At 37.5% G+C, this 13,370-nt stretch overlaps 1 protein-coding gene and 1 long non-coding RNA gene across 5 annotated transcripts in view; one reads left to right on the forward strand and one right to left on the reverse strand.

Annotated features, from left to right (window-relative positions):
* LOC148953445 (uncharacterized) overlaps nucleotides 1-13,370 on the reverse strand; it is a 314,181-nt gene that overhangs the window by 160,735 nt on the left and 140,076 nt on the right. The window lies entirely within an intron of this gene.
* The window catches only part of LOC148953446 (uncharacterized), a 179,007-nt gene that overhangs the window by 83,335 nt on the left and 82,302 nt on the right, over nucleotides 1-13,370 (forward strand). For both annotated transcript variants that reach the window (XR_016141714.1, XR_016141715.1), the window contains one exon: nucleotides 7,510-7,629. This is a non-coding gene — a long non-coding RNA (uncharacterized LOC148953446). The remainder of the gene's footprint in view (nucleotides 1-7,509; nucleotides 7,630-13,370) is intronic.

Raw genomic sequence — 13,370 nt, forward strand, 5'->3', positions numbered from 1 at the left:
CAGGGTATAACTTACAACTCTTGTCCTGAGAGCTGGGGAGATTATTTATCCTCAAAAACATAATTTCCAGACCTGTCTGATACACTGAACAAAATAGTTATCTAAAATTTTAATTTTAAGTGTTTTTGGAAATGCTGGGCATTGGGGGGGGGGGCATCTGCCCTCTGATTACTTTTGACTAATAAAAAGGCACTCGTCTCCTCAATTTCAAATCGAATGAGCCCTTTTTGAAATTTCTAAGACAAAACTATCTATAAGAACCTTATATGCCACAAGGGCCTAATCGAAGACCCTTGTCCTAAGGGCTATGGGGGGAGGGTGTCATCCTAAAAGACACAATTTCCCAGACCTCTCAACTACGTTGAAAAAAGTGGCCATATCAAAATGTTGATCGAGAATGTTTGGGAAAATGATTGGCATGGGGTGGGGGTGGTACTCCCTCCCATTACTTTCGACTATTAAAAAGGCCAATAGCCCTCTCAATTCCCAATCCAATGACCACTTTTTGAGGTTATTACTAAAACGCTTTCTATTAAAGCATTACATGGCCCCAGGGTATAACTTACAATATTAGCCCTGGGGGTTGTAGGGGGATTGTTATACTCAAAAACATAATTTCCAGACACTTTATCTACGTTTAACAAAATGGGTATATCAAAATGATTATCGTAAGTGTTTCGGGAAATGATGGGCGTGGTTCATTCGCCTTCCGATCACTTTTGACTATTAATAAGGGCACTAGTCATCTCAAGTCCCAATTGAATGAGCCCTTTTTGAAGTTTCTACGACAAAGCATTCTATAAAAATCTTATATGCCCCAGGGCATAACTTAAAAACCTTAGCCCTGACGGATGGGGAGGGGGGGGGGTTGTCATACTCAAAACATAGTTTCTGGACCCTTCAAAAACAATCAACAAAATAGATATATCAAAAAGTTGATCAGAAGTGTTTTTGGAAACGATGGGTAGGGGGAGGCATTCGCCCTCCAATCGCTTTTGACTATTAATAAGGGCACTAGCCCTCTCAATTCCCAATTGAATGAGGCCTTTTTGAAGACAATACTTTCTATAAAAAACATTATATGCCCCCAGGGCATAACTTACAACCTTTGGCCAGGGGGATGGGGGGGGGTGTCATCCTCAAAGATATAATTCTTAGACATTTGAACTACGTTGAACAAAATGGCTATCTCAAAATTTCGATTGAATGTGTTCGTGAGAGGGGGTTAGTTGTCCTCCAATTACTTTCAACTATTAAAAACGGCACTAGTCCCTTCAATTTCCAATCGAATGAGCCCTTTTAGAAGTTTCTATGACAACACTTTCTATAAAAAACCTTATATGCCCACAGCGCATAACTTATAACCCTTGCCCTGAAGGTTGTGGGGTAGGGGGTTGTCATCCTCAAAGACCTAATTTCTAGAACTTTAAGCAAGGTTGAACAAAATGGTTATCTCAAAAATTTTGATTGGATGTTTTTGTGGAAATGGTGGGCGTGTGAGGGGGATTTGTGGCCCTTCAATCACTTTTGACTATTAAAAACAGCACTAGCTTTCTTAATTTCAATTCAAATGAGCCCTTTTTGAAGTTTCTACAACATAGCTTTCTATAAAAACATAATATGACCCCCAGGGCATAATTTACAACCCTTGCCCCGAGGGCTGTGTTGTCACCCTTAAATGCCTAATTTCTTTAACTCTCAATTACGTTGAAAGAAATTGCTATCTCAAAATTTTGATTGGATGTGTTAGGGGAAATGGTGGGCGTGAGAGAGGAGTTAGTGTCCCTCCAATCACGTTCTGCTATTGAAAAGGGTACTAGCCATTTCAATTTCCAATCGAATGAGCCCTTTTTGAAGTTTCTACGCCACTGCTTTCTATAAAACCTTATATGCCTCCAAGGCATAACTTACACCGCTTAACCTGAGGGGTGTGGGTGGGTCATCATCTTCAAAGACCTCAACTCCAAAACTTTAAAATAAATTGAACAAAATAGATATTTCAAAATTTTGATTGCATGTATTTTGGGAAATGGTGGGCCTGAGCGGGGGGGATTAGTTACCTTCTAATCACTTTTGACTATTAAAAAGGACACTAGCCCTTTCAATTTCTAATGTGATGAGCCCTTTTTGAAGTTTCTACGACAACGCTTTCTATAAAAACCTTATATGACCCAATGGCATAACGTACAACCCTTGCCCTGAGGGGTGTTAGGGATTTTTATACTCAAAGACCTAATTCCAAGAACTTTCAACTATGTTGAACAGAATGGCCATCTCAAAACTTTTATTGGATGTGTTTGGGAAAATGGTGGGCTTGATAGGGGGCTTAGCTGTCCCCAATCACTTTGGAATATAAAAGGACCACTAGCCCTCTGAATTTCCAATCGAAGGAACCCTTTTTGAAGTTTCCACGAAAATATTTTCTGTAAAAACCTTATATGCCTCCAGGGCATAAATTACAACCCTTGCCCTGAGGGCTGTGGGGGGGGAGTGTCCTCCTCAAAAACATAATTTCCATTTGGAAATCATCTGCGTTGAACAAAATGGCTGTCTCAAAATTTTGATTGAATGTGTTTGGGGAAATGGTGGTGTTCGGGGAAACTTTCTAAAAGCTCTATCGGGGAGTGGGTGTCATCCTCAATTTCCCATACCTTTCAACTACTTTGAACAACATGGATATATCAAAATGTTTATCAGAAATGTTTGGGAAAGGATGGGTGTGGGATGTGATTCTCCCTCCAATTACTTTCGACTATTAAAAGGGGCAATAGGCGTCTCAATTTGAAAAACGGCCCTATCTGAAGTTTTCGACAACGCTTTCTATAAAAAACCTTTTATGCCCCTAGGGCATAATTTATAACATTAGCACTGAGGGATGTGGGAGGGGGGGATGGTCATACTCAAAGACATAATTTTTCGGACCCTTCAACTACCTTCAACTAAATGGCTATATGGACATGTTGATCGGAAGTGTTTTTGGAAATGATGGGCGTGAGGGGGGGGGGGGGTTATTTACCCCCCACTGGCTTTTGAATATTAATAAGAGCCCTAGCTCTCTTTATTTCCAACCGAATGAGCTCTTTTTGAAGATTATGCGACAACGCTTTTTATAAGAACCTTATATGCCCCAAAGGCATAACTTACAATCCCTGCCCTGAGGGCTGTGGGGGAGGGTTTCATTCTAAAAGACCTAATTTCCAGAACTTTCAACTACGTTGAACCTAATGGCTATCTTAAAATTTTGACTGGATGTGTTTTGGAAAATGGTGGGCGTGAGAGGTGGTTAGTTTCCCTTCAATCACTTTCAACAATTAAAAATGACCCTAGCCCTTTCAATTTCCAATCGAATGAGCCATATTTGAAGTTCCTACGACATAGATTCCTATAAAACCTTATATGTATAACTTATATGTATAAAACCTTATATGCCCCCAGGGTATAACTTACAACCCTTGCCTTGAGGGCTGTGAGGGGAGCGTCATCCTCAAAGACATCATTTCTGGACTTTTCCATTACGTTGAACAAAATGGCTATCTAAAGATTTTGATGGGATGTGTTTGGGAAAATGGTGGGCCTGAGAGGAGGGTAATTGCCTTCCAATCACTGTCGACTATTAAAACGGGCACTAGCCCTTTAATTTCAATTTGAATGCGTTCTTTTTGAAATTCTTAAGACAATATTTTCTATTAAAACCTTATATGCCCCCAGGGCACAACTTACAACGAAAGCTTTGAAGTCTGTGGGGGGGGGAGCTCATCCTCAAAGACCTAATTTCAAAAACTTTCAACTACTTTGAACAAAATGCCAATCTCGAAATTTCGATTGGATGTGTTTCGGGAATTGGTTGGCATTAGTTACTCTCCAATAACTTTTGCCAATTAAAAAGGGCATTAGCCCTTTCAATTTCCAATCAAATGAGTTTTTGTTAAAGTTTCTATGACAATACTATCTATAAAAACCTTATATGCCCCAAGGGCATAATTAACAAACCATGCCCTGAGGGCTCAGAGCGGGTTATCATCCTCAAAGACATAATTTCCAGACCTTTTAACTACGTTGAACAAAATGTCTGTCTCAAAATTTTGATTGGATGTGTTTGGGGAAATGGTGGGCTTGAAAGGGGGTTTATTTGCCCTCCAATTGCTTTCAACTATTAAAAAAGCACTAGCCCTTTCAATTTCCAATCGAGTGAACCATTTTGGAAGTTTTTAAGACAACATTATCTATAAAACTTTATAAGCCCCCAGGGCATAACTTATAACACTTGCCCTAAGGGTTGTGGGGAAGTGTCAGCCTCAAAGACATAATTTCAGGATTTCTCAACTACTTTGAACGAAATGTCCATCTCAAAATTTTCAATGGCTGTGTTTGGGGAAACGGGTGGCGTGAGAGGGGGGATAGTTGCCATCCAATTACTTTCGACTATTAAAAAGGCCACTAGTCCTTTGAATTTCCAATCGAATGAGCCCTTGCTGAAGTTTCTACGACAAATTTTTCATTAAAAACCTTATAAGCCCCCAGGGCATAAATTACAACCCCTGCTCTGAGGGCCATTGGGGGGGGATGTCCACCTCAAAAAAATATTTTCCATCTGGAAATCAACTACGTTGAACAAAACGGCTATCTCAAAATTTTGGTTGAATGTGTTTGTGGAAATAGTGGGCCTAAAAGGGGTGTTACTTGCCTTCCAATCACTTTCAGCTATTAAAAAGGGCACCAGCCATTCCAATTTCCCATCGAATGAACCCTTTCCGAAGTTTTTACGACAACTCCCTCGATACGAAGTGCCCTAGTCTAAAGGGAAAAAATAATACATTGTGCCAACATCGTTCTTTACTTAGAAAAAGCTATTGTGCTGCCTATGATAGAACTCTCATAAGAAATAATGGATAATTCTAGTTATCAAAAGGTGAGTCTCTTTTATCTAGTATTTCCTAACTCCCCTCCTCCAAGCCCCATTGCCCCCTCCACTCAAACATTATATTGTTTAAACTCATTTTACTGCTCGTTTTATCCCCTATATACCATATAGCCCCCAATTCCCACTCTCCAAATTGATCATAATTAATCTTTTCAAAAGAATTTAATCTTTTTCTGGGAAAGCTCTCATTTTCCCTTGCGCCTTTTTAAAACCAAGGAACAGAATCCATCAAATCTATCGCGCTCCCTTTTGTCTAAAATTTGCAAACATCTGTTGTGAATAACACCGCTATTTCTAGGGTCTAATTTTACAAGGTTTGTTGACAACAAATCTAAGGAGATGAACCCTTTTTATTCAAGATTAGTGTGTGTTTATTTGGGAAGACTTAGAAATTCAGTGTAAGGAGAGCACTTCTAACATGAGCACACTAAGGTTAAACAAACTGCTTCTTTACATGAAATGTAACTTATTAACTAAAGGGGACGGACTCACAAAGCAATGAATAATGTGTCCCCCTCCCTAGTTGTAACTTCGCGGTTTATTTATTGTCGGTTTTATCAGAATTAAAATGGAAAAACAGGGTGGTATTTCCAGCATTGATTTTACGCAAAATTGACGCAATAAATCTTTTAATTAGCGAGATGGGATGAACCATTTTTTATACGATTGTTTTTTTTAGGGTTTGAAATTGCGTGTAAGGAGGGGCTCTAACAGGAGCATGCGGTGCGTAATAAAACATTTATTCCCATCCTAGGCCTAGAGAAAAAAGTCTAGTGAATGTCCAGTTTTTTCTCTAACATATTTGTCAAACAATTCTAGTTTAGCTACTTTTGCCATATTGGAAAAGGGTCTTCTTGCTTGCCCTGAGAAGGTATTTTAGGTGCTTACCAAATCTATTTTATAGCCATTTGAATAAATAAGTTCGAAGCCCTGGATTCTCAATTGCGATCTGGATTTTGAATTATTGGCCTGGAATTGCGCTTTTTAGCATCAGACGGTGGAATAATGCTCGTTTTTAAGCTTCTCCTTTAAGCGTAAAATACCTGCATGTGAAGTTGACAATGAATTGAGATATTTCAACAATGATAAGTGAAAATGGCTTATTTATCCACACATTCAACCTTGGTAAATTCTTCTCATGCAGGATTGTATCCAGGCGGGGATCAAGTTTGACTCCTAACTAGAACATCTTTAACCCTGTATCATTACACGATCCCCGTGTATGGGACCCCCCTCCCGTTAAGACGGGTAGGGCTATTACATATAATTTATACTAAATCATGTTTTCGTTTCTAGGAATTCCCCGCCCTTCCCCCTCCAAGTAAGAGAGCTACGGTAGACGAAGCAACCCCGTGTGCAATCCGCAAGACCTTCAGTAATTAAATATCCTGGGGCATCCAGGACCAAACCCTCTTCGCAAGCTGTGAGACCTATGCAACCCCCTGCCAATGGAGCTGTCACACAAGCCACTGCCCCACCTACACAAGGCCGTGAAACCGCTGCCCCACCTACCAGGAGATTAAAAAGAGAGTGGGTGGCTGCTTACACGATGGCGTGCCCCGCTCCAAATCAAGTCGCTGCTCTTTCTGACCAAGGTGAAGTCGCAGCCCTCCATTATGTTTTACCTGGACCCTCTTTACAAGTCTCCCGTCAAGCGTCGGCAGAATTTGAAGAAGTAAGTAAATTTATTTTTCTAGCTAATGTATATTGCTGTTCTAATCCATTCTTTTCATTTTCGATCCAATTTTTTTAGTTTACAACAGGGAGCCCAATAAAGGTATGTTTTTGCTATTGTTTTAAGTTGGCGATAAAACTGCTTTTAGGATATTAAAAGTTTTCCAGGCTTTTTGTTAGTTTTATCAATAGTTTCGCCTCTTTCAGGTTATGAAGGGACTTTTTTCAACCTAATAGTGATGTTTTTCGGCAATTTCTTGTTAACTTTTGTCTTTTCAGGTTATGGAGAAAGTTTCCATTCTAAAACAAATCCATGCTTTTAAGTGCTGTACCTTTAGTTTTATGAATAGTTTTGACATTTCAGTGTTTTTCTTATTTGTTAGAATATTGAAGTTTCAGGTTATATGCAGACCCCTCTTAGTTTTAAAGACGCCCCTACTTCAGAAATATCTAAAAATAAGTTTTTTTTTTTCAATCTACTTTCACCTTTTCAGGCTAAGGAGAGAGTTTTTATTCTAAAACTAATCCGTTCTTTTAAGTGCTTACTTGTTAGTTATTATCAATCGTTTTTACTTTTTGCTAGAATATTGAAGCTTCAGGTTATATGCCGGCCCCCATTAGTTTTAAGGACCTCCATCGCTCCCAAGAGATATCTAAAACATATTACATTCCTTTCAACCTAATAAAGCTATCATTTATATTCTAAATCTAAATTCTTTTAAGCTAATAAAGGCTTAACAGAAGAACAGATCCCGTGAGAAACCTTTCCTCCTTATGGATATATGCTACTACACTTTCAAAATATATTTTTTGGGGGAGGGACTCCATCTGCCCCCCCCCCTGGTAATGAAGGATCCCATCCAGGTTAGCTCCATCTGCTTTCCATACCTAAGAGGAAAATTCTTTTTTTCCAGACCCATTTCGACCAATTAATCGGCACTCTCCTTAGTGAGCTTCTGGATGCTGCAGCTGCAGACGAGGCACATGAAATACCTGCAAGGGTTTAGGATATGCATGATGTAATTACCCTCTCGGTAAGTTTTCCATGACTTTTTTAAAAAACATTATGCATCCAAAGGAGGTTTTGTTTCATTTATACAAATAGTATGGTCCAATGTAAGCCTGCACATATGGTCAATTGTAAGGAGGCTACAGTATCGAGGGCCAGAGGACCCTTTTAAGTCTCATAATACAATGATGCATTCCAATGAGTAGTATAGTGTCTACGACTTCTATACACATTCTTAACTATTCTCTTTTTCATATGGTAAAGTGTTCTAGTGAGCTAATATGCTCTCATTTTTCTTCTAAGTTCACATACCCTCATCTCAAGGGACAACTGCTATGAGGATATTTAATCAGTTATGAACATGCAAGAGGTCCCGGAGAGTAGTGAACGCAAGGGGGTTCGAGTGTGGGGGTGAGTTAGGCTAGTGTAGCTCCTGCTGTTTTTTATTTAAACAGTTTTGTGCGGGGTCTCGACCTTGATATAGACTAAGAATGGCAGATCAGTTGCCAGTGAGTGAATTCAAGACAGTGAACGCATCGCAAAGTGATATAGGGGAGCCAAGTGGTGCCAGTTCACCTCCAGTATTACCAAAATTGTGTTTAGCAGATACCACTTTATGCAACATTCATGTCTATAGGGCTGTGTTCAAAGAAAAATTCAACTCCCTTGCAAGTGTTATTATCTAAACGAATCCAATGGAAAAACCACACTCCTATGTCAGCAAGATTCAGGCACATCTCGAAAATCATATGCGGGAGGTGGAGGGCAGTGACAGCATTAAAGCTTCCTTACACTTAAGATAATTTTATAAATGCAAGTACAGGTGTTTCGCCCGAGTGTTATCTGCAAACGAAGATACAAACGCTTCATCTGGACTTGCGTAACTTAGAAGATGTTTTCTTCTGATGGGATGGGTGAAAAACCCTCGCAAAACGATGCTAGTAAGACATATTTGGACGGTTTGGCAGTTAATTGGGGCGCGGAAAGGACAAAATTTCCTAAAGTAGATTTTAATTGTTTAAAAGGGCAATATCCTGTTACACTGAAGGGGATTGACATTTTTGAGTGGGCCGATGAGCATTTACAGATTGCGGTTAAAGTGTTGCAGTTGTTATACCTAGCATGTCGCCATCATATCATGAATATTCTGTTAAGAGGCGTATTCGACACAAAAATTTGATCAACTACTGGGCCTCATCCATACATTTTTAAGTCATTCCTCACTGCGTCACCCAAGATAGACAAAGGGAAATTCGAGACAGGTATCACTGACATTCTAGTATAAAAGGAGCTAACTCTAGAGGTAATTACAAATGTTACTGCTGAATTCGAAACCAAATTAACTCAGAGCCATCAAAGGGATGACTATAAGAAGCTATTGCAGTAGGCTCTGGCATTTATTGGATCTTTAGACGGCAATGTTGTGGGTTTTAGAACTCCATGAGCCATTCATCTCGCTATGTGGGTGGCAAAGGCTATTTACTGCTTTAAAATGTTCATTTTTTGCCATCAATTTAAGATATCTGAAGAAGAAAAAACTTCTTTGCTTGCCATATGTTTTTCTTCTTAAAATTTATGTCAAAGCTTGGTTCAATGCTCATATAAGGAATATGACAATTACATTAGTATATACCAAGGTACTATTTTGCTTGCGCCCCCGTACAAACAGTTTTTTTCTGTTAATTTTGCAGGTCATTACACTCTTTGCCAGGGAATGGCGCAATTTCAAAAGTTCAATCTACTAGTCATCACACTTTGTCAAGAGGATTTGCGTAATTTCAAAGTTCAATGTCTTTTTTTAGTGCTAAACCAAAAACCGATGTGTGTGATGCTATAAGACTGGTTTCGTTTCATGGGTTCATTAATAGAAGGACTAATGCATTTGAAAAGGGTAATTACTTTTTTAGTTTACGAGATTTGCGAATTTTTTTTTTGCGAAAAGATATTTGCGTAAAGGTATTGCGAAGGTTTGACATTGTGACTTGACCTAGCTTTACCTCGCCGATGTGGTCTGTATGATACATAAGTAACGTTTGAAAAATATTGTCAATTTAAAAAGAAATGGCTGAAAAGTGTTTTGAGCGGGATGGGTTGCATAGAGGGGTGACTTGCACGAGGGTTCAGTTAAAGGGGATACAGTTGCACGGGGGGTTTCGGTTATACACGGGTTCAGTTACAAGGGGATTCAGTTGCACGGGGGGTCTCCCTTTTTTTCGAAAATCGGGCTCCCTGTTTTCAAAATCCCTTTTTCTTCTGAGGCTTGGAGCATTTGTGTCAACAATACAAAGAATAAGCTCAGATACTTAATAGATTTGACGTTTACAAGAGACATTGCTAGAAAGTATTCAATAGCTTAATTGAAAAGTAACGATAGAATGACATTGTGACTTGACCTAGCTTTACCTCGCCCGATGTGATCTGTATAATACATAAGTAACGTTTGAAAAATATTGTAAATTTAAAAAGAAAAGGCAGAAAAATGTTTTGATGGGGATGGGTTGCATAGAGGGGTGACTTGCACGAGGGTTCAGTTAAAGGGGATACAGTTGCACGGGGGGTTTCGGTTATACACGGGTTCAGTTACAAGGGGATTCAGCTGCACGGGGGTATCCCTTTTTTCGAAAATCGGGCTCCCTGTTTTCAAAATCCCTTTTTCTTCTGAGGCTTGGAGCATTTGTGTCAACAATACAAAGAATAAGCTCAGATACTTAATAGATTTGACGTTTACAAGAGACATTGCTAGAAAGTATTCAATAGATTAATTGAAAAGTAACGATAGAATAACATTGTGACTTGACCTAGCTTTACCTTGCCGATGTGATCTGTATAATACATAAGTAACGTTTGAAAAATATTGTCAATTTAAAAAGAAATGGCTGAAAAGTGTTTTGAGGGGGATGGGTTGCATAGAGGGGTGACTTGCACGAGGGTTCAGTTAAAGGGGATACAGTTGCATGGGGGGTTTCGGTTATACACGGGTTCAGTTACAAGGGGATTCAGTTGCACGGGGGGTACCCCTTTTTTTCGAAAAATCGGCCCCCCTGTTTTCAAAATCCCTTTTTCTTCTGAGGCTTGGAGCATTTGGTGGCTAGATATTAAACGTAATGAAATTTAGCACGGAGGTTCAGTTGTACAGGGTTTCAGTTATACAGGGGTTCAGTTACATGGGGGTTCTTTGTGTTAAATAAGTAGTTTTTGTATCTTTTAAAAGAACTTTACGGGGTTTGAGAGACTCAGATGCCTAATTCCGTGTGATTTTTCTTTACTTGATGGTCATTAAAAACGAAATTTTTGTGTTAAATAAGTAGTTTTTGTATCTTTTAAAAGAACTTTACGGGGATTGAGAGACTCAGTTGCCTAATTCCGTGTGATTTTTCTTTAATTGATGGTCATTAAAAACGAAATTTTTGGGTTAAATAATTAGTTTTTGTATCTTTTAAAAGATCTTTAAGGGGAGTGAGAGACCCAGTTGCCTAATTCCGTGGGATTTTTCTTTACTTGATGGTCATTAAAAACGAAATTTTTTTTTTAAATATGTAGTTTTTGTATCGTTTAACAGAGCTTTACGGGGATTGAGAGACTCAGTTGCCTAATTCCGTGTGATTTTTCCTTACTTGATGGTCATTAAAAAAGAAATTTTTAGTTTAAATAATTAGTTTTTGTAACTTTTAAAAGAGCTTTACGGGGATTAAGAGAGTCAGTCGCCTAATTCCTTGTGATTTTTCTTTACGTGATGGTAATTAAAAAAGAAATTTTTCTGTTAAATAATTAGTTTTTGTATCTTTTAAAAGAGCTTTACGGGGATTGAGAGACTCAGTTGCCTAATTCAGTGTGATTTTATTTAATTGTTTGTCATTAAAAAAAAAATTTTTTTGTTAAATAAGTAGTTTTTGTATCTTTTAAAAGAGCTTTACTGGGTTTGATAGACTCAGTCGCCTAATTCCATGGGTTTTTTCTTTACTTGGTGGTCATTAAAAACAAAATTCTTGTGTTTAATAAGTATTTTTTGTATCTTTTAAAAGAGCTTTAGGGGGATTGAGAGACTCAGTTGCCTAATTCCGTGTGATTTTTCCTTACTTGATGGTCATTAAAAACGAAATTTCTGTGTTAAATAAGTAGTTTTTGTATCTTTTAAAAGAGCTTTACGGGGATTGAGAGACTCAGTTGCCGGATTCCGTGTGATTTTTCCTCTTTTCAGTAAAGACATTCGATATCCTAAAAGTGTTTAATTCAAACTTTTTTAAAACTTCGAAATTTTTCAACTTTATTTATTTTTTTCTTTTTGTACAGAACTTAAAATGTCAAAATATGATTACAGTTCTAACAATTGCGCTCTGTGATTGGTCGGAGACACGATGTGACTTTCCCACTGGTATTCTATAATCGGTTATTGACACTACCTAATCTATTGCATGTATTAAATCAGTATTTTTTAATCAGTGGAACGATAAACACATAAGTAATATCTATAAAAAAAAAGTGAAGATGGATCATTTTAATAAAGTGTGTTTACATAACAAGGTTATTGTAGCATTGAATGCTGACAAAGAGAAGTATTTAAACTTTGAAACAAGTACAGGTGGTAGCACTATTGGAAATATATGCATGCATTGTCAAGACAGTAAGGAATTAAATTTCTTTGGAATACCGAAAAAATTCAACTCTTATGTTGGTGGTTATGCGAGATTGAGATCTCCAGAGATGATTGCACTCAAAGAGAATGCCAACATAAAAATAATCATTGATGATAGAGGACAACTCCTTGCTACCGTTGCAGGTAACACATTACCTACTGATATATCCAATCGTCACCTTTCGGGTATTAGCATTCAATGGAAGATCAATAAAAGAAAGGTATACTCTTCTACTAATATCGAAAACCAAATCGTGTCTGCGTGCCAAAACTGTTACCTGCGTAAAATAATGTAATAATAGAAAACGAATTTACGAGAAAAATAAAAAAGGTATTGTCAGGAAATATCATGATGGAATATAAAGATGAATTGATGAAAAACAAAGCACCAGCAAACGTTACTGTCATTGATCAAACAGTCATTGAACCAAATAATACCAAAGACAAAAAGCATATTGAGCCTGTTGATGAGACACCAGTAAAAATTGTCTATGACTCAAAATGGAATAATGATTATTCTACTGATTACGAACTAAGAGAAGACAATAGCTATAATATCAAGAAAGAACATGGTGACCTATTTTATGGAGCAGATTCAAAATGTCCAAAGTTAATCATTGATATTAATAATGTATCATAATATATTTTTGTATTAATATTCTACATAGCATTATTTCATTAAAAATATATTATGCATTACATTGTTATGTTTTCGTTATTTTTAGAGTAAGCTAGCATATCAAACGTTTAGAATGTCTAATAAATTGTCTGAGATGTAAGAAAAGGAATTTGCATACATCTATTGTCAGACACATGGGAAAAAATTCTTTCTTGAATTCGCCTCCTGGATAAATAAAAAAAGACATTTCATTCAAGAAATTATGACGAAACTCTAAGTAAGCAACAAACTCTTTCCTGAAGTTACCTCAGGGATACACAATGAAGAAATTTCATTTAGAAATTATCAAAAATTGTAAGTAAGTAGCAAATTCTTTCAAAAATATGTTAATACGTTTAAGCAATAAATATCATTAAGCTTAACCCGTCTTTATTCTTCAGAATAGTTTTATTCATTTCATTAAATTATGAAGAAATTGTAAGTAAGTAACAATAGCTTTCTTGAATTCGCTTCC

This window comes from Artemia sp. Qi Xiang Cuo, chromosome 4 (assembly GCF_049724085.1).
Source record: "Artemia sp. Qi Xiang Cuo chromosome 4, ASM4972408v1, whole genome shotgun sequence".
NCBI classification, from domain to species: domain Eukaryota; kingdom Metazoa; phylum Arthropoda; class Branchiopoda; order Anostraca; family Artemiidae; genus Artemia; species Artemia sp. Qi Xiang Cuo.